General features: G+C 46.0%; 1 long non-coding RNA gene across 1 annotated transcript in view; it reads right to left on the reverse strand.

The window, feature by feature from the left end:
* Positions 1 to 16,751: 16,751 nt before the first annotated feature.
* Positions 16,752 to 27,392, reverse strand: part of LOC140215964 (uncharacterized) — a 94,538-nt gene continuing 83,897 nt past the window's right edge. The window contains exon 5 of the long non-coding RNA XR_011892581.1: positions 16,752 to 16,892. This is a non-coding gene — a long non-coding RNA (uncharacterized lncRNA). The remainder of the gene's footprint in view (positions 16,893 to 27,392) is intronic.

The following is a 27,392-nucleotide window of genomic DNA, read 5'->3' on the forward strand; positions in this document are numbered from 1 at the left end:
AGAAGTCAATCTTGACAGGAATTTGGAAATTTTCGTATTCTGTCGCCAAAAATGCAAGCGAATGATCTTATTACCGGCCTTATTGCGGCAAAACTAAAAAAAAGATAACAATGTTGGGCACGCATACAGAATTTCACCAGCGATCACACAGCCACGATTGCATATCTGCCCTGAGTAAATAGATGTACGAAGATACAATTGCAATAACCCAGACAAAACAGTTTCAAAGGAGTGCAAGTACTTTGTCGTATCGGACTACGAAGAAAAGAATTACTAGCCAGGACGCAGTTATGATAATCTTATCAATTTAAACCAATTGCCGTCTGCACTTTGTTTTCTTTTAATAATATATTAATCTACATTTCAATTCATCCCAACAGTTCGCTTTCTTCTAGTTGTGGTTATCTTGTAACATGCAGTTTGACTTATCTTGCACCGGCTATTATTCATAAGTCGTAGAACTGAGTAACTGTAAAGTAATTCACATTATCATTTCTTATATGTCCGAAATGAAAGGCCAATCCCCCAAGGGGGGTATGAGCCACGCGATGAAAGAGCACCAACGGCAAAAAAGATGCAGAAGAAGTACGAAACATGGCCAAAGGTAGGATTAATCGGGGATTCCCCTTGCACTATAGTCATTCCGCGCCTCAACTTTCATCGGCTGGGGCTTCAAAAATAAGTATAAGACCGTTTCGTTCACACGCCTCGTCAAGTATCACACTGCGGACGAGCGGCATCGATGGCAGCGAGCTTCATACAGCGACTTCGTCGTCAGCGCTGTTCGCAGCGACTGAACGCTTCCTAGCCTACCACTCATCGGAGCCACAGAGCGAGGGGAACTTCGTCGACCTTCAGATGCAGGACGAAGAGGCACTTCTAGGCGGGATAGACTTCTACGACGTGGCTTCGGGCCAGCAGCACGACCTAGGGCAGGGCGGACGTCTAACGAAGCTGGTGTGCACCTCCATCCTCACCATGGTGTTCTGCTTGCTTGTGACGCAACTCGGGGCGGGGAACGCGCCCGAGCTTAAAGATGCCGGCACCATCACCACCCTCTATGAAATCAATGCAACAGAATGCACCCTGCATCTATAGAAGAAGAGAGAGCGTCATCTGCGTGCTCGTGCGAGGGCCCACAAGATATACAATGTAACGGCGGCTCAACCCAGGTGGACGACCAGGAGATCTTTGGTGGTGCAGGTCATCTACCTGTTCAAGAAAGAAAGTGGCAAAGAACTGACGATGAGGGCACTTGAAAGAGCCGGAGTCTCTGCTTGGCACCTCGACCATTGGCTGCCATCAACATCGATTACTGTTGCAGTGAGGCACCGTAGTCGATTTTACATTCCTACTGGCGCCAGAGAATGCATTTGTTTGTTAAGTGCGCGTCCTCATAGCAGCTACAAAAGCACCGCAGCCAACTCTTCATCAACTATGGCAACGACCACGACAATCTACGTTAATCTGGAGGCGAATACCAACGACCGTTCATCCTGGCAGCCCTGCAAGCACGATACCACGCCCTAAAAAACTGCGTCGGTGCTTGCAAAACATGTCATCCACCAACTTCCATAATCCTCAAAGGATCAGTGTCTACACTCACCGAGAATGCGTATATCGAACGCTATATATATGCTACAAGTACAAGGCGTTCTCCTGTACTCTCCGCCCAACAAACTTCACATATCCGGCTTACGTGTTACAAAAATTTCAGTCCTACCGAAACCGTAATGACATCACGTCATTTTGGCACCTCTGAAGATCATAGACACATGGTGGAACTGGCTCTAAATGCTTTGAGGGGAGCCCGGTGAATAAACGGCGAGGTAAGATAGGATAGATAAAGTTCCTTTTCTTGCTCTCAGTATTAGATTGATAAGCTTTCAAAGAGACTCCGAAGTGGACGTTTTTTTCGTATGTGGATTGCTGAATAAAGTAGTCTTGAAACATCGTTCGTTGCCTAAACTTTGGTCGTATCCTAATAGCGGGATGGAGTCCTTAGCGATAACAGGTTTTTCGAGCTCGTTATTGCTTTTATATAGCACACAATATAATTCCCCGCTGTTTCAGCATGGCAGTTTTCTGAAAAGACGGTAATGGTGGCTTTGCTTTCTTTGATTTGCGACAGAGTTGAAGTTCCAAAATATATTTTTCAGCTCAGTATTTTCTAGGCATACCGTCTAAGCACAAGGAACTTAGCGGTATTTTGAATCTGCAAGAATCACTTTGCACTGGAATATGCTGATATTAGAGACGACTAAACACACGAATGCGGTGGTATGTTAATTTTGCGCAAAAATATTTTTTCACCGTATAAATGCTAGGATTTTTCGAAACCATTTAAGCGATAACGTCCCCATTGCATATGACAATACTCCTTGCATCACAAAAAAAAAAAAAAATCAGAGGTGCTTTAGTGGTGAATCTTAGATAAATGCATTAGCACCTATTAGAGATCGGGGATCCGTGATTTAAACCGCATTCCCCGCATCGCAAAGCGTTTTTCAGGAGCCCACTCAACACACACCCGGCCTCTTCGACTTTTCAACTATACGGGGCTTTCTCATTATTACCAATGTGACCAGTTATTTATAACACAGAAAGCTACCCCACATCGTTAGCATTTTTACTAGACATCAGCTTGCTATAGGGGAACGCATGATCGATACAGGTGTAACTTATCAATGGAGTCTATTGGTGCGGTGCCATTGACTGCGGTGCCAAGTCGCGGGTGCGCCTCGATGGAGCAGAGCAGGCGAAAAGGAACACCTGCTGCAGCAATAGCGCGCCAAGTGTTACGTGAGGGGAAAGACCATCACCGGCACGCTACGTCACCCTCAATCTCGGAGGCCTCTATTGTTCGCGCGTTCCCTGTCCGCTCAAGCTCTTGTCTACGTTCTAAGCACGCCTTGGTAATCGATATACAGAAATTGGTATAAAACACACAACAAATTCGAAAAGAAAAACGTTAGTAATGAGTTTCAAACCTGCGATCCCGCGCTCAGAAGCCCAGTGTCTTCTTATAATACACTTCAAACTTGTTACCCATAATCCGGCGCCTTTGACATAGCACGCCTGTGCACTCCGCTTTATGACGCCATGCTACTTCGACTGAAATTTCCGTTGTCAAGTCCGGCGTGACGAAAGAGATGATGTCAAAATCACCACGGCTTACTCGGGAGCGTCCCCATTAGATTCAGCACGGGGGCCGCAAGATAATTCGACAAGCTGAGAAGAAATTATTGAAATTACGGATTCAGTAATGCAGACAGAAAATCAAGAATGTGTAAACAGAACATTTTTCGCCATGCGCGAGCAAAAACACGTCATTATTGAGAACTTCACGGACGTACAGCTTCATGTCAGCTTCAGGGCGACGCTAAGCAAGCGCCACTGCTGAAACTCGCAAGAAATTAAGCTCGACGCTCTTAGACCAAATGAACTCTGCGAAACCAAAGAAGTCTTCCTCTACTTATCCTCCTCCAAGCCTACTAAACCTGATGCTCCCGTTCTACGCAAGGGAATGAACTTCAACACTGGCATCTTACCATATCTAAGACTGATGTGCAGTGGAATGTACCACCATTCAACTTTCCTTCCAAAGTAAGAGAAGAAGCTCGCACCCCCAGTACATGTGTTCTGTCCAAGGGACGGACGCGCAACACTCAAGTCCGGTTTTCACCAGCTGAGAGACAAGCCATCAAGGCCTTTCGGAACAATGGCTCCATTGACATCTTTCCTGCAGATAAGGGAAATCCCATCGTGTTGCTCAACAGAAGTTTCTACAGTGACATGGAGGTTGCAGAAGAGGATACCTACGCCACCATCGAAACAGGCCCCTTGGCGAACCTGCAAACAAAACTGCAAACACTCCATTCCTAAATTTTTTTAATTTGTACCAACGCACAAAACGTATTTTTATTGTTGCATCTTGTGTACCAGCGGGGCTTTAGGTGTAATATACGGCTTACAAAAAGTTCACAAGCCAGGCTTGCTACTACGGTTGATTACGTGCTTCACAAGTTCGCCGCTGCACCTGCTACACATCGCCTACACCAAGTGTTGGACCCACTGGCCGGCAAGACAGCAACACACATTTCGAATGGAATCGCCTTCGTGGAATAAGTGCGTGACATTTGCCGGGCTGAAGACAACGTCATGGTGTCATTTGACGTCAAGTCCCTCTTCAGTTCATGTCGACGCGGCCGTAGCAACCTGCAGAAATGTCCTGGCGGCGGACGACATGCGCACCGAGAGCACAACTTTAGAGGTACGGATTGTTTTCGAGCTGTTACGATTTTTGCTAGAGCAACACCTACTTCATTTACGGCATGCAGCTTCACGGATAGGTAAAAAAAACAGTCATGTGTGCTTCCATTTCTGTTATTACCGCCAACTTGGTCACCAAACTAAGAACAGAAGGCCCTCGCTGACTTCGCTCCCAGGCCAAAGGTTTTCAACGGCTACCTAGACGCCTGCTTTTGCATTGTGCGATGACAAGACACCCCACGCCTCCTGCGTCTTCTCAGCTCGGCAGACTACACTCTACTACATGCATACAACCAACTACTACGACAAATGATATGAATATTAGAACAATAGAATATGAGTGTGACAATACGCTTCCCGGCTTCAACGTCCCCATGCGCCGATGTAGAACGGCACTCTCATTTACTGTGCATGGGAAGGCAAGTAATAACGGCCGTTACTTAAAGTTTAATTGATGCAACTAGAATTGACGTAAGCAATCCGTTTTCTCATCTCTCATGACGCGGTCCACACGCATCAGCTCAAGTGACGATGGCATGCAGAAGCCGCGCAGCCTCGATATGTGCACACGTTACATTGCAGTTGCATAATCTTACACCAGGTGACATTGCATGTAGCAGATGCGCAGTTAGTACAAGGTAGTTAAAGTTTGAGGAAGAAAAAAAATGTATATAAAAATGGCAGAAAAAAATATACATTGCTTGCCTGAATAAGGGCCTTAAGTATTTCCGAAACTTTTCTATTTCAATTCTGCAATCAGCCATCCGCGATTGGTCAAAAACTTTTTGGACCATTCCACTTCGCCTGTCTGTCACGTGACATCACAAAAACCGCGATAGTTCGCCATCTGATATGATGAGTACACACGGATTATGGATCATGGACAAAAAAATAGTTATTTCTGATTCGACATCTTTTAGCCATTGACCCTCGGTTATTGGTCAAATGTTTTCGGGCTGCATCCACTTCACCTGCCTGTCACGCGACCTCACAAAACCGTGATAACTCACCGCGTCAAAGTGACGTGTACGCGTTAAAGATGCATTAATATGCCGAACAAAACTCAATCTTTTTCTGAATAGGCGCAGGCTGCCTCGTTCCGAAAGAAATAAAAGATGGCTGCCGCCACTCGCACAGGAACTGGCAACTCGCACCTGTCGGAGAGTATGGGTTTATTTGCGTACAATAAACTTTTTTTGCATGGCCATGTATCGTTTTCAAGCATTTTCGGCACGTTTACGGCCTCTCTCTGAGAACTCTTTGCTGAAGATCTGGTTTAGCGGCATTCTTTACCTTCTTTTACATGCCGCCGCGATTTTCTACCAGCCACCTCAAGCCAAATAAGGGAAAACGGACCAATCACAGACGCCGACAACGCCCTCTTCCTCCAGTTATCGATTTTCGGCGCACTGGCTCGGCCCCATCGGATCCCTCTCCAGTTGAGCGTGATCCTCGCCTCTTGTCATCCAATTAGATAAGACAAGCCGCTCACTGTAGGGCATGTTATTCGTTCTTAAAGCAAACAAAAGTACTTCCGATAAACGAGGAGAGCCTATGATTGGTCAGTTCAGACAACCCTGCTTGTCACCACCCAATGCTTGCGTCGGCAGTTATGCAAATTTGACGTCACGAGGACGAAGAAGATGATATTATCGCACTTCAAGAGACAGGATATGGATATGTCACACTCACTGGATACAGAGTCATAGAGTGTCAGACGTTCGGTAGGGGCCTGTACGTGCTTGTAAATAAGCAGCTTACGCACATCCCACATGAATTAGGCATCATAGACAAAAACCTAGAGTACCTCATGGTTGAGGTTGTAGTACCAACTTCACACAAAAATCAAAGGAACAATAGCTTATTCCTACTCAACATCTACAGCAATCCGAATCATCATAAACACTTCAAGAGATTATTCGAAAAGGCTACTAACCTAGCTGGAAGTAGACCTCTGATTATATTAGGAGATTTCAATGCAGCCCACGAGCTATGGGGCTATGTTATGACGAATGCCAATAGCAGGAATCTGTGGAACCACGCGGATGAGCTAGACCTGGTCTTAACCACGGATAAGACATATCCTACAAGGGTTGGCAATTCTGTCTGCAGAGACACCACACCTGACCTTTCGTTCATTGGGAACACAGAGCATGTTTCATGGACTAACACAAACCTGAATTTTGGCAGCGATCATTACGTAATAGAAGTCAAACTGGAAGTTGAGAAAGGCGGAACTCGAGAATTCGAGGTCGTAGATTGGGACCTTTTTCGCAAGTTAAGAGCCCAAAGCGGAAAAGAAACCACCAAACTCAATCTCAGAAGGCATCAGAAGGGACATGAAAACAGCGTCCAAAACAATTGTTACAGACACTAATGTAGAGGCAATGGACTCGAAACTTGCCCACTTAATAGAAGCCGAGGAAGCCATAACCCGAAGGTGGCGGGCCCAAAGGCTAAATCGTAGGCTGAGAAAAAGAATCGCAGAACTTAACAAACAGATCGAACAATACTGTAACACCCTTTGCCAGCAACAGTGGGACGAGTTTTGTGAGTCAATCGATGGGCAAATCAGGAACGCCAAGGCGTGGCAATTGATCAAGCATCTGCTGGATGAAAAAGGCCCTAAAGCCAACCAGAGACACAACCTTGCCCGAGCTATACACGTAGCCCTTAAGGATCAGCCCATCGAAACAGTTACCAAACAACTAATTACAACAACAACAAATACCTACCAGTTAGAAATGAGCAGGACCAGCCACTTCCAACAGAATACAGGGGAGCCGCTCAACCTGAACTCGGCCAACCCTTCACCATATCCGAAATCCGGAGGGTGTTAAGTGAACTAAATTGAAAGTCAGCCCCCGGTCCTGATGGGGTAACAAATAGATCACTTAGAAATCTCGATGAGCCGTCAATTGAATCGCTGACAGACTTCATCATTGAAGCATGGATCTCAGGCGAAGTCCCAGAAGAATGGAAAACTTCACAGGTTATACTAATACCGAAACCGGGTAAACCGCCAAGCTTGGACAACTTAACGCCGATATCACTTGCATCATGCGTGGGAAAGGTCGCTGAACACGCAATCCTTAACAGGCTAAAAGACCACTTAGAGGACAATAATATACACACTCACAACATGCTGGGTTTTCGGTCCGCACTTTCCACCCAGGATGCCATGAAGAAAATTAAACACCGCATTCTCGACGGATATTCTAGAAATACTAAGGCCATACTGGGATTAAAGTTGGAAAAAGCATTCGACAGCATCAAGCATGAGTAAATCCTCAGAACGATAGAAGACATTGGACTCGGGTCGAGGATGTTTAAATACATCAAATCCTTTCTCGAAGCACGCCCGGCGAAGATAAAGGTCGGAGACACAAACTCGGAAGTGGTTATGCTCGGAGATCGAGGAACCCCCCAAGGATCGGTGATCTCTCCCGTCCTTTTCAACCTGTGCATGATTGGTCTGTCCAGAAAGCTGGGCAAGAATAACGGCATTGACCATACCATATATGCTGATGATCTCAGTGTATGGTGTTCTAGTGGCAGTGAAGGGCAGATACAGGACGCACTGATTGAAGCGATCAAGACGGTGGAAGAATACCTGAGGCCCACTGGACTCAGGTGCTCCCCACATAAATCGGAGTTCCTACTTTATAGACGCGAAAAGGGGGGCAGGCCTAAGGGCTGGAAACCTCTATCGGAAAGCAATATACACCTACATACAGAAAATGGTGCCAATATACCCAGAGTCAACGTGATCAAGGTACTAGGCTTTTTCATTGATGCAAACGGTGGAAACCATACCGAGGTCAAGCAAATCACCTTAAAAACGGATAACGCGTGCAGGATGATCAGACGCCTGGCAGGAAGACGCAAGGGCATGAAAGAAGATAACCTTATCAGGTTAATCAACTCTTTCGTACTCTGTCATATATCATACGCCGCTGCCATGTACAACTGGACGCTGTTTCAACTCTGGAAGCTTGACGCAGCGATCAAGAAGGTTGTTAAAAGCGCATTGGGGCTCCCAATTCGAAGCAGCACTGCAAAATTGCTCAAGTTGGAAATACACAACACGACCATGGAGATCGCGGAGGCTCAAGAAACATCACAAATAGCGGGCCTATCTACTACCAGTACGGGAAGATCAATCCTGGACAAGATCATGATCAACCCCATCACGGATCCAGCACAGTACGTTAAAGTTAATCAAGAATTCGCAGACAACATAATTGTCGCACCGCTACCCAGGAATATGCACCCAAAACATAACATCAACAGGAGAGTCGCACAAGCCAGGGCGTTAATCGAGAAAATGGATAAAGGGGGCAGAGGAGCCTGTTTTGTCGATTCGGCTGCCTACAATGATCGAACTAAGTTCGCGGCGGTGGTAGTGGATCATCAGGGCAATTGCACCAACTGCGCCACGGTCTACACTAACAAACCTGAAGACACTGAACAAGTTGCAATTGCATTGGCACTAACAGACGATAGATTCATCGAAATATATAGCGACTCGAAAACAGCTATTAGAGCTTTCAATAGGGGAAAGATTGCCCCACAGGCTGCGAGAATAATTAACAAAAGGCAAACAAATGTTACACGTTACATTTATTGGTTCCCGGCGCACCTTGGTTCACTTGATGGCATTCCTGTCAATCCAAATTAATCGGCCAACAGCGTCGCCCGCGACCTTACAGACCGGGCCGCTTTTACATATGGTTTTGATTCTGCTGGATTGGAGAACTTACAGAGAGATACGCTCATTACATACAATGAAATTACAAAACATTACTACATGGGAAGGAGGGAATTTCCGCCCCCTCACTATAGGCTAAACAGAGCACAGGCAGTTACACTTAGGCAATTACAGACAGAGTCTTATAACTCACCTGCACAAATAAAGGAATGGTATGCCATTGCAGACATGAATATTATATGCAAAGCATGCAAGAAGGAGATATGCACACTTGAACATCTGCTCTGGGAGTGTGGGTCGCTCGGCCCTGGCATTTCCCGGAACCGGTATTTAGGAATGATCAGATCTCCAGATCATATCCGCCAAGTCCTGGCTGTCCAGTACGCCCGTGATAGGGCTAGGAGGCTTGACCTCCCAGTCCCGACATGGGACTAGCCAGGCAGGTGGCAACACATTGTACAGGACAAGAATAAAGCCTCCACGTCAGGACATTGGAATAAAAACATATTGGAATAAGTTTACGTTATAGGGCCCCTGTACGCGTTAAAGAGGTATTAATATGCCGAGGCAAAATGATTTGTTTTTCTGAATAGTCTTAGGCTGCGCCGTTCCGAAAGGAAGGTTGTTGCTACCGATTGATTGCTCAGGCTATGGCTACTCGCATCTGCCGTAGAGCACGAGTTTATTTTAGTATAATAACGCTTTTTGCGTGGCTGTATAACGTTGTTGGGCCCTTTCGGCATATTTACGACATCGCTCCGCAAACTCTTCTTTGTTGAGGAACCGTTTTACCGACATTCTTAACCTTCCGTTGCATGATTTTCCATCAGCCACCGCAAGCTAAGCAAGGGAAAATGGACTACAAGGGAAAACAAGAGAATCGCAGACGATGGCACCACCCTCTTCATCCCGTTATTTATTTTCAGTGCGCTTGCTCGGCCCACTCCAAACCCTCTCCACTTGAGCGTGTTCTTCGCTTCTTGTGCGCCAATTAGTTAAGAAACTCCGCTCAATGGACAGGCAATGCTATTCGCTTTGAAAGGAAGCAAATGTTGCCTCCTCTAAATGAGGAGAGCGTTTGAAAGGGCTGTCCAGTAAACGTTGCAGGTCACCGCCAGATGATTATGTCAGCGGTTACGTAAATTGGACATTAGGAGATTGGAATGAAAACGTATTGGGATTGTTTTACTTTACAGCGCCGCGAATTGAGCAGGCTAAGTGACCACGTCACCACCGCGTTTCAAAAGGGATACCAACGAAGCACGATCATCATCATCATCACGAGCAGTAGCAGCATCGTATCGTGTCACTTTTTCCTCATTACTTAATACGTGCTACATAACAGTGTTTAACAGTGTTTTCCGAGCGCCCAATAAGCCTGCGAATGCGCGCAACATTGCCGCGATACTCGCCGCTCGTGGCAAATTTGCGAGCATTCGCGGGTATCTTTTACGATCGAAAAAACTGCTTAATGTAGCACGTATTGAGCAACAGAAAGCTGCTTCGACAGTTTTTTCACGTTGCTCTACAATTCTCTTACTGATACTTTTCATCTAATTGTAATATTTGAGAAGTTTACTAAGACCAATTATGTAATTAGGCGTAATCGAAACATAATCTGAGTATCTGCAAGCGCTGGTCAAGAAGATTACCTTCGTTCTGTCCGGCTACACGGCATTTGCATATTTTTAAATCTTGGTGCAGGATAGTTGGGACACCCGGCATACACACTAAAAAGAAAGAGTGCCAGCACTCTCTTTGAGGGATTATCTGCCTGTTTCATAGTTCACTCTTTTTTCGAGAGTAGAAAGACCCTCCTTGAGAGAAAGTAGGTCAACTCCTCCTTAAAGAGTTTTGTTACTCCACCGAAAGGGAGTGCTAGTACTCTTCCGCAGAGTGCTAATACTCTGCCCACAGGGGTAATAGTACTCGGTCGTAATATCGGTCAACGGGTCGACCATCCGGACCTACGGACAAAAGTCGGTGGCTCTTGACATAACCTTCCGACGTACCTTTCGCAGGATCTTTGTCAGAGCGTCCTCGCGGCAGCCCATCTCCGGAGCCGACTTTCGTACCACAATCTCATCATCGACGTGCGGCTCAGCCGCATTTTGAAATCCGAGGCGAGCATAACCGTCCAAGGAGGCTTTCGTCTCTTGAGCGGGTTTTGCGTCGCGTAGCTGGCGTTTGGCCGTGTTCTCGTGGTTCTGAACCTCGGGATCAGTGCGGCGATCACGCCTGGCGTCCATCTAGTTGATGCGCACGCTCGGATCAGATTGTCAACCGGTACGTATAGCTTATGCATACCGTTGCCGATACACGGGATCGGCCAAAGGCGCACGATCGCACTAGCGCTTACGTTCGCGTACGGCAGCCTCTTGTTCTGTCGTGCGCTGCACCCGTGACCTCCACATGCCGATGGTGAGGAGTGTGTTGCGTCACGCGCGTAATGCAATGCAGATATATACAGTTCGTATGGGTAGCGTGGGGTTTTCCCATTGGTCGAGAGCATGATATTGTTTGATTACAACGAAGGCGCCAAATAAAACAACGGACGAAGGAAGGCGACACGGGACAACCACGTAGGTGCTTCCTTCATCCGTTATTTTATTTGCGCCTTCGTTCTAAACACGTATAACCAACTTGCCCACCAGCATGTGCTCAATGAGATTTTTCCATTACTCTTATCGGTACAACTGCGAGTGTAAACTGTAGTGTTTTACGCAGAGGTGTAAGTTGGCTTTCCTACATTGCGTTTTCGACGCTCACGAACTTATCAGCGAGCTATAAAAAGATTCGCTTTAATATTAAGAAGTGCAAGCAACCACTTCTTAAGATATCACATAACAATGAAATTCTGCATGGTCCGAAGGTTGTCGCTGATCATTTTAATGCTCAATTTTGTAGTGTGTTTTTGTTTCATCTATGAATACCTCGGCAGGTTTCTCGTCAAATCTTTTTGATATTAATCTTGTGTTGTATGAAGGTGCGTTGAACATGCGTTTAAAACTAAAGGCAAAGTCATTACCTGGACCGGATAGTACACCCAACGCCTTCCTTCAGCGCTATGCTGAATCATTACCGAACTTTCTCCTAAAATTATATTTCAATTTCCGTTAAAAACTTCTTACATTTCTCATAAACGGAAATTAGCACGCGTAGTTCTTTAACAAAAAAGAGAGATTTGTTGTCAGTTGTAAATTATCGGCCCAAATCTATAGTTTCTCCTTCTTGTAAGCTTCTTGAGAAAATTGTAGCCAATAGCGTGACCAAATTTTTAGACGACATTAACATATGATCATCTTGCCAATCTGGTTTTAGAAAATGATTTCCAACCATCACTTAGTTTGTTTCCGTTGTTCATTTTTTGGCTCACACTCTAGATCGGATGGGTCTTCTTAGACTACACCAAGGCCGCACGATCGCGTTTCACACGATAAAATAATACAGAAAATACATAATATTGGCCTTCCGGATTTTCTTATTTGCTATGTTTCCGCTTACGTCAATGATTGCAGGCAATGTGTTGAAACAATGGGGAAAAAAACTGGCAGTCCTACGGTGTCATTAGGGGTGCCTCAGCGCAGTTTCCTGAGGCCAGTTTCCTTCCTTATTTACGTTAGTTATTTAGTCGCAGTTGATAATGAACCAATAAAGATCAACTTATACGCAGATTGCGTTCTTTATAATTATATTCATGTCACCAGCGTTCAGATTGCCCTTAACATAGCCATCAATAATATGCTTACCTCGGGTGACGAATGGGGTATGATTCTGAAAAATTATAAATATGTGCCCCTTCGCTTGACAAAGCGACTTAGTCCCCTTAAATTTTCTTATTTCATATGCTGTAAACTATATAATTGTGGTTGTTAACTGTGGCTGTCAGGTGGTACTCTGACATGCAACATGGGCTGGAGCAGCCATATTGCTTATACAGCTATGCTTCTCTTCGCAAACTCTGCTTTTTTACGACACAAGCTTAAAGATTCAGCACCCCATATAAACTGTCTGTCGTATGAGCAATTGGTCTGGACTAACCTTGAGTTTGCGTTTATATTTTTGAACCGCGCAGTAGCGTTAACATTAACGCACTTGAAAAATTCAGCGAGAGGTTGTGCGACTTATTTTCTCTATATACGGCCACCAGCATTCCGCCTTTTCACTTATGGAATCTAATCAGCTTCGCTCATTACAATCGCGACGCAAAGATCAGCGTTTAAAATTTTTGTATTCATTACTTAATCGGCAGCTCGGGCTCGTCCCAGCTCCTTATGCCCACTTGCTACCCAACGCACTCGTCATACGCGCCCGCTTTCTCTATTTATCTTGTCAGAACAAATGTATTTAAATTCCAATTGCTTCCTCATGCAATTAATAAGTGGAATAATCACCCACCTGACTGCCTATTCATCGTCATCATCATCAGCCTATCTTATGTGCACTGCAGGACGAATGCCACTCCCTGCGATCTCCAATTACCCCTGTCCTGTGCCAACCGATTCCTGCGAATTGCAGAATTTCATCACCCCACCTAGTGTTCTGGCGCCCTCTACTGCGCTTCCCTTCTCTTAGCACCCATCCTGTCCCCCTAATGGTCCGACAGTTATGTCACCTAAGCATTACATGTCCTGCCGAGCTCCATTTCTTTCTCTTAATGTCGATTAGAACATCGGCTATCCCTGTTTACTCTCTGATCCACAACGCTCTTTACACCTAATATTCTTCGTTCCATCGCCCTCTGCGCGGTCTTTAACTTCTTCTCGAGGTTCTTTGTCAGTCTTAAAGTTTCTGCGCCATATGTTAGCACCGGTACAATTCACTGAATGCCTGAACTCTTGTTTCCTTGCGAGGCTATTGATCATTATCATTGTTTTCTGCATATTAATCTTTAACCCTCCTCTCACACTCTCGCTGTTAAGGTTGGTCCTCAGTTACTTGTTGTAACTCGTCCCCAGCGATGCTGAACAGGACAATGCCATCTGCAAGCCGAAGGCTGCTCAGATATTTGCCGTTGATTTTTACTCCTAAGCCTTCCCTCTTTGACAGCTGAAATACTTCTATGCATGCAGCGAATAGCATTGGAGAGATTGTGTATCCTGCCCTGACCCCTTCTTTATAGGTATCTTTCTACTTGTGGAGAATTAAGCTAGCTGAGGAATCTCTATAGATTTTTTCAAGGTATTTATATAAACCTGCTGTACGCCTTGACTACACATTGCCGCTGTGGCTGCTGGTGCCTCTAATGAATCAAAGGCCTTTTCGTAATTTATTAAAGCCATATAGAGAGGCTGAGTTTACTCTGTAGATTTCTTGATTGCCTGATTAACAACATGGATGTGATCCATTTTGCAGTATGTCTTCCTGAAGCCAGCGTGATCTCTTGGTTGATTGAAGTCAAGTGTTAACCTTATTCTATTGGGAATTATCTTGATGAATACTTTTATACAAGACCGGAAGTAAGCCAATGGGCCATTTCTTTTTCAATTACTTAGTTTCCCTTTTTGTGGATTTGTATATTTCTGGCATTCTTTCAGTTCTCTGGAAACCTTGAAGTCTTGAGACATGTTGTACAAGGGGCCGCAAGCTTTTAAAGCATGATGTCTCCTTCATCTTTGAATAAATCGACGGTTATTCAATCTTCTGCCGCTTTCCCGCGTTTCCTGTCTTGTAAGGCCCTTCTAATTTCATCGTTAGTTGTAGAAGGAGCCTCTGTAACCTGTTAATTACTACTTCGAATGGTGGTTTCGTGGCTGCTCTGGGTATTCTACAGGTCAGTATAGAATTCTTCCACTGTTTTTACTGAACCTTCGAGATTGCTGATAACGTTACCCTGCTTATCTTTTAGTACACACAACTTGCTTTCTCCTGTGCAAAGTTTTCTTCTCACTCATTTCATGCTGTTTCCAGTTTTCACTACCTCCTCAGTCTTACGTTATAATTTCAGATATCCCTTATTTTCTCCGTGTTCATCAGTTTTTGATAATTACACGAAATTTATCTGGTCTCTCGAGTTGCCCACTTTTATTCCTTTTCGTTTCTCTATTAGGCCCTTCGTTGCTTGGGCAAGCTTACCAATTGGTTGCCTTGGTTGCCTTCCCTTGTACTTCAATTGCTGCTTCTGAGGCCAGCGTAGTTAGGGTTTCATTCATTACCTCTATGTCACGGGATCTAGCTGTTCTAAAGCTACATATTTTATTGCAAGTACCAGCCTGAATTGGTCTGCATCTTACTGCATCTAGGTTTGCCTGTTTCTTTTTGTCTATTTTTACGCATTCTCTCTTCAAATTTAAGTGTATCCTAAACCTCACTATCCTATGATCACTGCGCACAACCCGCCGTGGTTGCTCAGTGGCTATGGTGTTGGGCTGCTGAACACGAGGTGGCGGGATCGAATGCCGGCCATGGCGGCCGCATTTCGATGGGGGTGGAATGCGAAAGCACCCGTGTGCTTAAATTCAGGTGCGCGTTAAAGAACCCCCGGTTGCCGAAATTTCCGGAGTCCTCCACTACGACGTGCGTCATAACCAGAAAGTGGTTTTGGCACGTAAAACCTCATAATTTTTTTTTATCACTGCACACAACACTACCTAACATTTCTACATCCTGCAGTCTGCTGGAATCGGCAGACAGTATGAAATCAATTTCATTTCTTGTTTCAACACCACTTTTTGTTGTGCGCTTTCAGAAAAAGGTGTTTATTATTCGCAGCCTATGCATTTCTGCGAATTCGACCATCTGTCCTCTAGTATTTCTTGAATGGACGCCATAGTTGCCAATTGCTTGTTCACCAGCCTGCTTTGCCTCCACCTTTAAATTGAAGTCGCCCAATACTACAGTATACTGAGTTCGCACTTTTCTCATTACTAATTCCACATCTTCATAAACCTAATCTACTTCATCATCCTGACTGGAGTTTGGGGCGTAGGCTTGTACTACCTTTAATCTATACATCTCATTAAGCTTTATTACGACTACGGCTGCCCTCTCATTATGCTGTAGAATTCTTCACTGTTACCCGCTATGTCGTTATGGATTGGGAATCTCACTTCGTATTGCTTGTTATTTGGAAGTCCTCTACAGCAGAGGACGTGGCCATTAGCACTGCATAAGCGTCACAAGTTCTTCTAACCTCATTAAGGCCAATTATATCCCAAACAATGCCTCATAGTCCCTCAAAGTGGCCTAAGCTAGCTTCACTCGTAAGAGTTGAGGTGTTAAATGTTACCAGGGAAGTTTGCATATTTTGTATAATTTGTGTAATTTGCAGAATTTGTATAATCACTATTCTTTGTCTTCGCAATCCACTTAATGGAATTCTTTGTGTATCCGCAATTCCTCACTCTATTTATTCGCTGTGTTATTCTATTTCTTAGCGCTTTTGACAATTAATTTTGAATGTTGCTATTCTTTTTTCATTTGTTTAGTTCCTAATATTTATATTGTTGTGTATGAGCTTTAATTATCGCCCTTCTTGCTTGGGCAATGCGGCCTGCAGCATTTCTGTAAAAACCATTCTAAAATAGATATGAAGGCCATATGCAAATTTCCATGGACTTCTTTTCAGCTCACGCGTTACAAACAACTAGTAGCGCTATTTGACAAAAAACATTTTGCGAATGGCAATACAAGCGCTTCCACAGATGTCAAAGGCATGAAACGGTGAAGATGCTCTCCTGTATCTGTGGCTCTTCTTGTGCCCTTATACGGAAAATTTTCTTCTCAGAAAGATTTTATATAGTTGTATCCTCTAACAAGTACACTGTTTATTCACTGTTTATTCATCATTAGGCCTTCAGTTTTTGGCAGACAATTATTTGGTATTGTAAGTTGTCATGACAATTCCACTCAGCTGCCGGCTTAGTACCAAGAGCTGTTGGCCTTATACATCTATCTGGAAGGTCATCGGCTGCAAAAAATCAGAAAGAATAAGTGGCACAAAGCACATAAGTCAGAGCCTATCTCAAAAACGTTTCACTGCAAGATATACCACATAAACATCGCGGAATTCTCCATATCAAATAAAAAAATAGTGCGGGAAATAATCGAGACAATTGATGATATTATGCTGGCCCAGGTGGTGCAACATTTCGTAAATATGAGGGCTTTAACTGTACAGGTGCAGAACGAAACGTCTTTCTTCACCTCTGCCGTTAAACTGCTCTTCATTTTACGATATTTAGCGAGAGCTGTTTGCCTTCCCGTTCATGATTTTCTCTTCGAGTCCAAATCACTGTCCTGCCTAATTTGGTATTTCTTTTTCTTTCTTTTGTCGAGAGGTTTATTATGGAGGCAGCGTTAACCAGAAATCAAACGAGGCATAGTGATACAGCTATAGGACAGAGCGTCTCTCACTCGCGCCGGTCCAGCTGGTTCAGCTGCTCCATTGAACGCAAGGCAGATTTAATCGATTTCTTGGCCCTCCTCTTGATTGCTATCAGCCCCGGCGCAAAAGCGGACCCAGCCTGACAATTTAAGATATGCAGACGAGCCCATTTGAAAGTACACCAAGCGGTGCATCGGAACAACGGCCAGTTCACAGTGGAGCGTTTTGAATGTAGACGTAACTAGCTCTGTGATGTAATGTATGTATGAATATGTGGTTTTTAGTGGCGCAAGGGTCACGTATGGCCAAATAGCGTCATGCCAGGGTTAGTGGCTTCGCAGTGGAGTGATGGGTTCTATGAAGTTGATGTCACGTGGTTGTAAATGGGCCTAAAACTAGTCGTTGTAAAGTGCGTAAAATCTACGTGTAATAAGATTATGGCGATAATTATTGACGTGTACTATGAGCCTTCAAGTTCTTTGCGAAAAATGATACGATACGACCGATGCAAAGATTGGCCACGGAACTACTGCCTCACCAGAGCGCTCCAAACACAAGGGCCTGGAGGCACGTGCTGCACAATACTGCTATCACAGCGGCATCCTCTGAAGACGGGAAGCGCTACGAATCTATAGGACTAATAACATGCAGGATAACATCATTCGAGAAACCGACGAATGCTTTGCTCCTAAAAAGTGGTTCTTTAGCAAGGAACATAGCCGGGTGAAGAGGGAGACAACAGTTGTATGCCAGAGGAAAATATTTCTTTCCCTCAGCTTGAGCTACCCTACACTCCAGGAGTAAATGGAGTATGGTCAGCCTTTCCCCGCATTTACCGCAGATTGGAGGTTCATTTCCAGTGAGTAGAAAATAATGAGTCTAAATATGTGTCCTATTCTGAGACGAGGGAACAGGATATCTCTTCGGCGTGACATTGTTGCGGAGGGCCAGAAACCCAACTGTGACGTGATCTCACGCGCAGCTCATTATTTGTTTCCACGTCCCACAAGCTTTGCCAGTGGCTTCGCTGTTTCTTTTGTAAGAAAGGCTTCAGATATGTGTCAGGAACCGCAGCGGCAATAGTAGCTTGCGATGTAATTGATGTGGGCGGCCATTTGTTATGCTGGCACATTACCCTCGATGCCTGTATGGCTAGGTACCCAGCATATAGTGAGATGATGATCATATATGTACGCTCGACACACAACGGAATAGAGCTAAATGAGTACAGGGTCGTTGTGTTTACAGAGTGACTTCACGGCTTTTACGACGCTTAGGAAGTCTGTAAATATGACTGTTTTTCGAAGTTTTGATTTCCTTATATGCTTCACTGCCGACAATAGTAGATGGGCTTCTGCCGTAAATATACTAGTTTCCGGGTGCAGTGCACCGGATGGGTGCAGTGCACCGGTCAATCGCTGCGTAAAACAGCCCTGCATGTGACTTGGAAGCGTCTGTGTAAAACTCAGTGCAAGAGTACTTATACTGGAGTTCTGGAAATGCATTTTAATATGTACCTCTGGCGCATGTGTCGTGACCTCTACAAACGATGTTTCATGGTATATGATCTGGCGCAGCCAGGCGGGAAAAGTTTGGCTTGAATCATGGGACAATCTTCAAGAACAGGAACACCCATTTCCTAAATGAGGTTCCCCACATGCAAATCGAACTGCTTCCTCACTGCAGGTCGGTTATGCAAAAGCGTAGCAGTGGCGATATCGTTTATGGTTGAATAAGAAGGATGTTGAATGTTCACTTGTACTCCCATAAAATATGCGAAACTGCTGTCTGACCGTTGCAGATGAAGTGGTCAATAATTTGACTCTACGCTCTCGATTGGACTTGTCCTGAAAGCACAGGTCACGACACGTATACGCAGATGGCGGACGGGGTCTAGCATTTTGAATACACTTGGTGGTGCAGAACTATAAATTGTAGCTCCGTAATCACGGCGGCATTAAATGGAATGCAATAGGGTTCAGTGAGGTTAGGAGGACAAATGAAGCATATAAAATGCTAAAAAGGGGCACCTTCTGTGCTACCGGGGCTTAGCGGAGGGACGAAAACTAGGAGTCGGATTCCTGATTAATAAGGATATAAAGAAGGATAATAGGTGTAACGTTAAGGGATAAGAAAATAGCAGATTGGGTGAGGGAACAAACGCGTGTTAATGACATCTTAGTTGAAATCAAGAAAAAAATGGGCATGGGCAGGACATGTAATGAAGAGGGAAGGTGACCGATGGTCATTAAGGGTTACGGACCGGATTCCAAGGGAAGGGACGAGCAGCAGGGGGCGGCAGAAAGTTAGGTGGGCGGATGAGATTAAGAAGTTTGCAGGGACAACATGGCCACAGTTAGCGCATGACCGGGGTAGTTAGAGAAGTATGGGAGAGGCCTTTGCCCTGCAGTGGGTGTAACCAGGCTGCTGCTGCTGCTGCGGCTGCTGCTGCTGCTGATGATGATGAATCACAGTCTGCAGTGCACAAGACTGTTATATACGTTCACAAGGCACTTTTGATCACTAGCCCCTGTAGTGCGTGACAGAATCTTTAGAAGTTTCATTATTTTCAGACATATTATTTGCAGATTTTGAATATGGGGAATAAACGTGAGCTTATAGTATGAAGTGATTCCCAGGAATTGATGTTGTCTGCTCATAAAAACTTGGTCTCCCTTGTTCCTAATACTAGGCAGTGGTGCTACCCCTCTCTTGTTTGCGAAGAGTACGCAGGTACTTCTTTGGGTGTTTATTTTGAAGCCATTCTCATCAAAGCGCGTATGTCTTCTCGCTCTTGTAAACCTGCAAGCTGCTGGGGTTGGAAGTTAAGCAGGACTGTTTTCGCCTTTAACTTGATGGATATTGGCTGTGAACTCCCCCAAAAATACCAGCTGACGAACTTCACGTGGGCTTTAAGTAGTGCGGGCGGACGCGAAGGCTGTAGGTACGGGCTTGTGACCGGTGAAAATAACGGAGGGTCGGCCATTGAAGAAATACAGAACGTGCTTCACCTTAAGGTAGGCGGCAAGTAGTTCACGCGCTCACGTCGCAATGCACTGTAGCGTTCTACCGTAGACCGTAGCTTTTGTATAAAAGGCCGATTGATCGCCACTGCCCACTGAGGGACGGCTGGACGACATCCCCGATGGTGCGTCCCGAGGTATCTACCGTGACGCTTGAGGGAGGAGGCGTCATGCTCCGGGTGCACAAGTACAGGCGCTGACGAGATGTCCTTCTTGATAACAATGAAGGCATCATTGGTGGCGGCGGACCAAGCAAGAGAAGCGGAAATTGGCTTCATTTTCTGAAGTAGCATCTCGAGGGGTTAGGCGATGGCGCATATCGAGGTATGAAACACCTGTAGTGATCGATTCACGAGAACCACAAAAAAGCGTAGTTGGCATGGCGATTATGCGCGTGCTAATTCAGTAAATACTGTGTCCTCGGGTCAACAAAGTTACGCAAAACAACAATAATGTAACGCCCTGTACGTATTCGGCGACATTGATGATCAGGCCATGCTTGTTGAATCGCACGTTGAGGAGGTGGTGCTGTCGAAGGTGTCCGAAAAGCGAGGCACCGGCGACCAATGTGTTGCTCACATAGGCAAACACGGACGGCCGTCCTCAGCGGAAGACAACAGGGAAACGTTAAAATTGTTGCGTGATTTTTCTAAGGCCGAAGTGCTTGCAGGTGAATTTCAATAGCCAGAATAAGGTGACAGTGGTGGTCTTAGGAACGTTGTCTGCAGCAACAGAAATTTGGTAGTATGCTATATCGAGGCCGAGGTTACAGAACATCGTGCATCCGCGCAAGTGCTTCGTAGTCTTGGATATTGGGTAGGGGGTAAAGGTTTGGAACAGTTGCCATATTTAAGGCGCAGTAATCTACACAGGGCCACCAGTCCCCACTTTTTTTAAATCATTGACGACGTCATGCTTCGCAGGCTTAGTCCGGAATGGTGCAGCGGTGACAGAGGAAAACTCTCGGCAGAAACCGTCGTGCGGTACTGGAACTGCCATACGAAGAGCGAAAACGAACGGTTAGAAGTGAGGACAACTACCCGTGGCTTTCAGGCTTGTGCCAGATTCGTGGATTTTCTTATTGGTCATGACAGCCAGAAGGGGGAAGAGGGAAAGGAAACTCCGAGTCTAGCGTGGCTGACGACGGCGATGCAAAAATTGATATGGATCAATAAGCGCAGACCAAGGCATAAAAGCAGAAATTCGCATCGGTAAACAACAAGGCTCGTAGCAATAACCGCCTAAATATGACAGATGGAGGAAACAGTGCGGTAGACCAACTCTGCGGGCAATTTACGGACCTTGACGCCATTATCTACAGAAAGCTTGACTGTACTGGTGGTGTCGGTGATGTAAAAGAGATGGCTTAGGGTGCCAAAAGAATCACTCGTCGACATTTCTTGTCCCTGCCGTCATTTTCCAACCAGGCACACGGGCGAGGGCTGCGTTCTGCGGCAGCACCGAAAGGCTCATGGCACCAGCAAAAGTGAGTGCCGTGTTGTGGGCTGGGCGAGCGTTGCGGGAAGGGGGTTCTGGTGAGGGAGTGGCGAGTGCAGAATCGCCTGGGGGTTCTAGAGCACGAATCACGGTCACCAGTTAGATGGGTTTGAGGAGCATGAAAAGAAAACAGTGACGTTCCACTTTGTGAACGTGGGTTATGCGCAAGCGTATGAGAGCTATTCCATTTTTGTGCATTGCGCGTAGAATCGTTTAAACATGCTTTCATTTTGTGTCTGTGTGGTGGTTGGTTCAAGGGTTATTTTTAATTTTGTATGTTTGAAGTCCGTTTTACGATTTTATATAGTGTAAACTGCCATCAGGAAAGATCGTAAGGCACTGTAAGGAAACGCAGTCTTTATTATATCAAGCAGATTGGTAATGTACTACTCACAGTAATAGGTACATATGTAGGTAGAGTGGGTGGGTGGATAGGCGCGAAGGTAGGTAGATAGGTATGTAAAAAGGTAATTAGGTAGGTATGTAGGTCAGTCGATTGGTCGGTCGGTAGGTGCACGTAGGTAGGTTAGTTTAGTAAGCAAGCCTGCCAGCACCCGAAAATATCGTGAAATAACTTAAGAATGCTCATTCCATTAATAATTGGTGGGAACGACGAAGACGGAGTGCGTACTTCATGTGCTGTTGCCTAAGAAAGTATGCTTTAGGAAATTTGGTAGAGCCCATCTTGCGATGAATACCGACAGTAAATCATTTCTATTTAAACTATTACACCGATAAAAGGCAGTGCCATCGCCGAAAAGAGTTATGCACAATGCCAGCGTTGCAGCGAAACTTCTCTTTCGCGCTTCCACTGTACACTCAGTGCCATGTGCGGGCACGGCTGCGATGCCTGAACGTTACGTGCCATATGCTGGCTTCACCGGCGCGCGCGCACGCTGAGCAATGCGACATGCGGGAATCGGACTCCACTCTCGCGGTTCTGCCCGCCGTGTTTGTTCAGTGGTTATGGTGTTGGGCTGCTGAGCACGAGGTCGCGCGATCGGATCCCGGTCACGGCGGCTGCATTTCGATGGGGACGAAAACACCCGTGTACTTAGATTTAGGTGCACGTTAAAGAACCCCAGGTGGCCTAAACTTCAGGAGTACTCTACTACGGCTTGCCTCATAATCACAAAGTGGTTTTGGCACGTAAAACCCCATAATTTAATTTTTCTCGCGTTTCTTGCTGGAAACGCTACGCCATCTAGGGGCTCTGTCGAGAAGTCCGGGCGTTGCCTCCGAGGTAGGAAGTTTGGGGCTCCGGTGCCTGGAAACGATGAAAATTTTTCGCTCGATTTGCTAGTACAGACTGCGTGGCCCACAGTCAGTGCTAAATATCGGCGTCAGTATTTCATCGAACAGTGGTATCTGTCCAGTCCTGTATCGAGAGTCACCCATGTAGGTGTGAAAGAGTTTCGCTGAAGAGCAACCCATATGTACGTATTGCCACATTCTCAGTGACCCTAGTTGGTCCGACGATTTGTTATGAACCTTGTTCTTTCAGATCAGCATCCCGATGCTCTACTCATTGGACCATGGACTACCCAGTGACCTAGGTTGGCGGGAAGACTATGGGAGACAAACATACATAGCTCCCAGAATGTGTGTGAAGTGTCCTAAGAATGCTAATGCATCATAAACCATGCAATCACCCTCCTCTGTTAGACTTAATGCTAGTAGCTTTTTAGGTTACTTGACGGACTTTTCGGAGCCTAACTGCCTGTCTGTCTGTCTGTGCGATTATCTGTGTTCCCCGCCAACTTGCGTCACTGTGGATGGTCTATGTATTACTGTGTCCATGCTCCTATTGGTATCGTTTAGAAACCAATCGTCAGCAAAGCTTGGGTCACTGGGTATGTGTCGCGATTCAATGAACCTCCTTTATGCCTACTCTACAATCATGCTCAATGGGGTATGTGCCGAAATTGAACGAACCCCTTTGACGTAAGTTTGAGTCAGTGAGTATGTGTCACTGGCTGTGTACAACTCTATAATGAACCTCTTCGATGCCAACATGGGTCGCTGGGTATGAGCCACTAGCTAGGTATGTGCCATTTCTTCGATGACAGAATAGACCTTTAATATTTATTTGGTGCGGAGCGAAATCGAACAAGCCTCATTTATATTCGGACAATCATATCTAACAAGATGTGTAAAGACGCACTGCATGAGAACTTCGTGGGTTGGCCACTAGGCAGCAAAGCGTGCCTAGAAAGGCATTGCACGAGAGGAGCCGAGGCGCATGCACGCATTATCCCTGACGCGTTTCGGCGGTTTTGCTACGGTGTGCCGATGCATTTGAAAAGCGCTAATCGCTATAATGTTACCTGCAGCTTTCAGTGTAGCTTTGAGTGTAACCGCAGTGACTTGTAGTGCAGCTTTCAATCAATGCCCTCACGCCCACGCTTAAGCGAATAGCGCCATCAATGCACTGAGTATATGCCGATCTTCAATAAACTTTTGGTCAACTTAGGTGACTGAGCATGTGCCATTGGCTGTGGGGCAAGCGAGGGAACAGTTTTCGGCGATCGGAGGCACCAGAGCGCCACGATGAAGCAAACATTTTAAGGCGAAAGAAGTAGACCTCTATGTTGCAAGGTCGCGTTGTTAGGTACCGAACATATGACGTGACCCAATGAAGGCCAGAATCGAACCAAAGGATCTCCAGCCGAGTATGAGAGATGATTTGCGATTACCAAAGTGAATTATTAATTGATCAGTGGTTGGATTAATGTAGATTAAGGTCGATTAAGGTGGATGAAGGTGAATAACAGTGGATAAAGGTGTATTGGGGTGAATTAGTGTGGATGAAGAGGGCAAGGTGGATTAGGGTGGACTAAGGTGATTTAGAGTACGTATTACAAGCCGTTCGCCTTCGCGTCTCTTAGGCGATTGCTAACAACACCTGGGAATCTTTATTTGTGACGACACATTGTCAGCATCGCCACCCGAGAGAGGAGGGCGGTTCACGTATGACGCATTTCTAAGGGTTCGCACAAACCGCTGCACCTAAAACGGGGGTGTTCACCTAGCAGCAGTAGTGGTAGGTTTGAAGCGGTAGGTCGAAAGAAGTCGGTGCTATAGCGAAACAGGCAAGCAAGCGCTTGTCGTGATCTTCTTCTTTCACCAGCACCGCGCCCACTGTCCAGTACCTTCAGTACAATCACGCCCCGCGGAAAAAGCAGTCGTCCTGGCGACCAAAAGAATAGAAAAAACAGGGGCTCATGACACTGCTTCAGCTGGGAATCGTGGACAATTTCCTGGCCGCGACGACGCTGGTCGGAAGACACTTATATCGGTTTGATTAGGTATGTAACCGCGGATGTTTGTTTCAGTGCCCGATAAGGGCTGTGGTACTTGGAGAGTAGCTTGGAGGAATGGCCTGGGGAAGTACAGGACACCCACAACCATACAAGCGAGCCAGGCGCAAAGTATGTAGTCGTAGTGGATGCATCGTGGCGATGCTATTGGCGCCCCTGGTCCTGGGATGTGAACGAACGAGCGAGCTGGCGAAATTCTTCGCCGTTTGCAGCCGCTCGAGAAAGAGTCGTCGACTCTGAAGCATCTGAGCGGTAAGGTAAAATTGTCTCCATAGTGCATGAAGGTTTGTGTCCGTAAAGGATAAAAAAAGTGGAGAAGCCATGGTGCTTTGCATAGTAGTCTTGTAAGGGTAGGTTACAAAAGGCAGAATGAAATCGCAATATGAGTATATACAAACATACACGGCCAACATGTCGCCAAGGCTGCCGTTTAAATGCTCCGTCATCTCATTAGTTTGAGGATGATATGCCGTGGCTGTGCGATGTACGATGCGACACTCCTTCCGCTATGCTGAAATGCCGTCGGAGAGGAAAACACGACCGTGGTTGCTCAGTACTTCTCCAGGTGCTCCATGGTGTAGCATCAGATTTTGAGGTATAAAACTGGTGAAGTTATTTGCTGTGGCAGATGCTAGCACTTAAGTTTCAGCGTACAGCTTGAGGTGGTCGATAGCAAATATAACCCAGCGGTTGCCATTTGGAGTGTTAGAAAGCGGACCGTATAGGTCATTGCCGACAATGTAGAACACTCGCTTGAGACATGGTAAATGTTGCAACGGTCCAGCGACATGTTGAGGTGGCGTCTTGCGTCGTTGGCACGTGGGGCATGACTGGACATACTGGTGAACGATACAGTACATACCGCGGCAGTAGTACCAAAGCCGGAGGCGAGAGTATGTCTTTAATACACCGGTTTGGCCGCATTGTACGTCGTCGTGGAACGTAGCTCAGATGTCGGAGTGGAGTTGTCGGGGAATAAGAAGCAACTACTTGCGGCCGATGGAGTTGTAGTTGCGGCGGTACAGCAGGTTATCTCGAATAATGAACTGCGCCGCTTCGCGACGGAGAATCCGAATGAACCGGAGCTGGCGACTGGCTAGACAGGAAGTCTATAAGGGAACATATCCGTGGGAGTTCGCGCTGCTGTGATGGCGTGCCGGAATTGCTGAGGGTGAAGGCACAGCAGGTGGAAATAGACGAGTGGACAGGACTAGAGAGCAGAGGTCACCGGGCTAGAGCGTCTGCGTCTGAATGTTTTTGGCGTGAGCGATAAATAACGCGGGTGTCCTAGTTTTGTAGGCGCATTGCCCAATGAGCGAGTCGACCAGATGGATCTTGTAGTGAAGATAACCAGCATACGGCATGATGGTCGATCACGATGTCAAATGGACGCCCATACACATAAGGACCAAATTTTCCAATAGCCAGATATTCGTTCTCATTAAACGAGTAGTTCGCCTCGGCTTTGGTAAGGGTGCGGCTGGTATACGCGATGACGTACTCTTCGAAGCCAGCCTTGCGTTGTGCAAGAATAGCGCCGAGGTCGACACCACGAGCGTCCGTGTGGATCCCGGTTGGAGCAGAGGGATCGAATTGTCGCAGTACAAAAGGCCCGGTGAGAGCGTGTCGCAACTCTTGAATTGCGTCAAGGAAGTCCCACAGGTCAGAACTGGCGGTGAGAAGCTGCATCAAGGGGGCGATGATAGAGGCAATGTTACGGACGAAGCATCGAAAATATGAGCATTGGCCGACGAAGCTGCGAAGTTCCTTCATGGTAGTTGGTTTAGGGAACTCGGATACGGCGCTATGTTTCGTAGGCTTCAGGTGGATGCCGTCTTTTGAAATCATGTGAACAAGAATATTAAGCGTGCGAGCTCCGAAGTGCCATTTCTTCAAGTTTGATCGCAGTCCTGTAAGGATGCAAAGACTTGCTCGAGGCGGCTCAGGTAAGACGCAAAGTCGGTGGAAAAAACCACAATACCATCTGAATAAGAGAGGCATGTTTTCCACTTCAGCGTTCGAAGAATAGTGTACATCATTCGTTCGAAAGTGGCAGGCGCGTTTCAGAGGCCGAACAAGATGACCATAAATCCATATATCCCATAAGGCATTACAAAGGCTGTCTTTTGGTGATCGGCTTCTGGCATTGGCACTTGTCAGTACCCGGACCGCAGATACACCGAGGAAAGGAATTCCGCTCCCTGTAGACTGTCCAAGGCACCCTTGATGCGCGGCTGAGGATA

The sequence above is a fragment of the Dermacentor andersoni genome, chromosome 2, assembly GCF_023375885.2.
Source record: "Dermacentor andersoni chromosome 2, qqDerAnde1_hic_scaffold, whole genome shotgun sequence".
NCBI lineage: Eukaryota > Metazoa > Arthropoda > Arachnida > Ixodida > Ixodidae > Dermacentor > Dermacentor andersoni.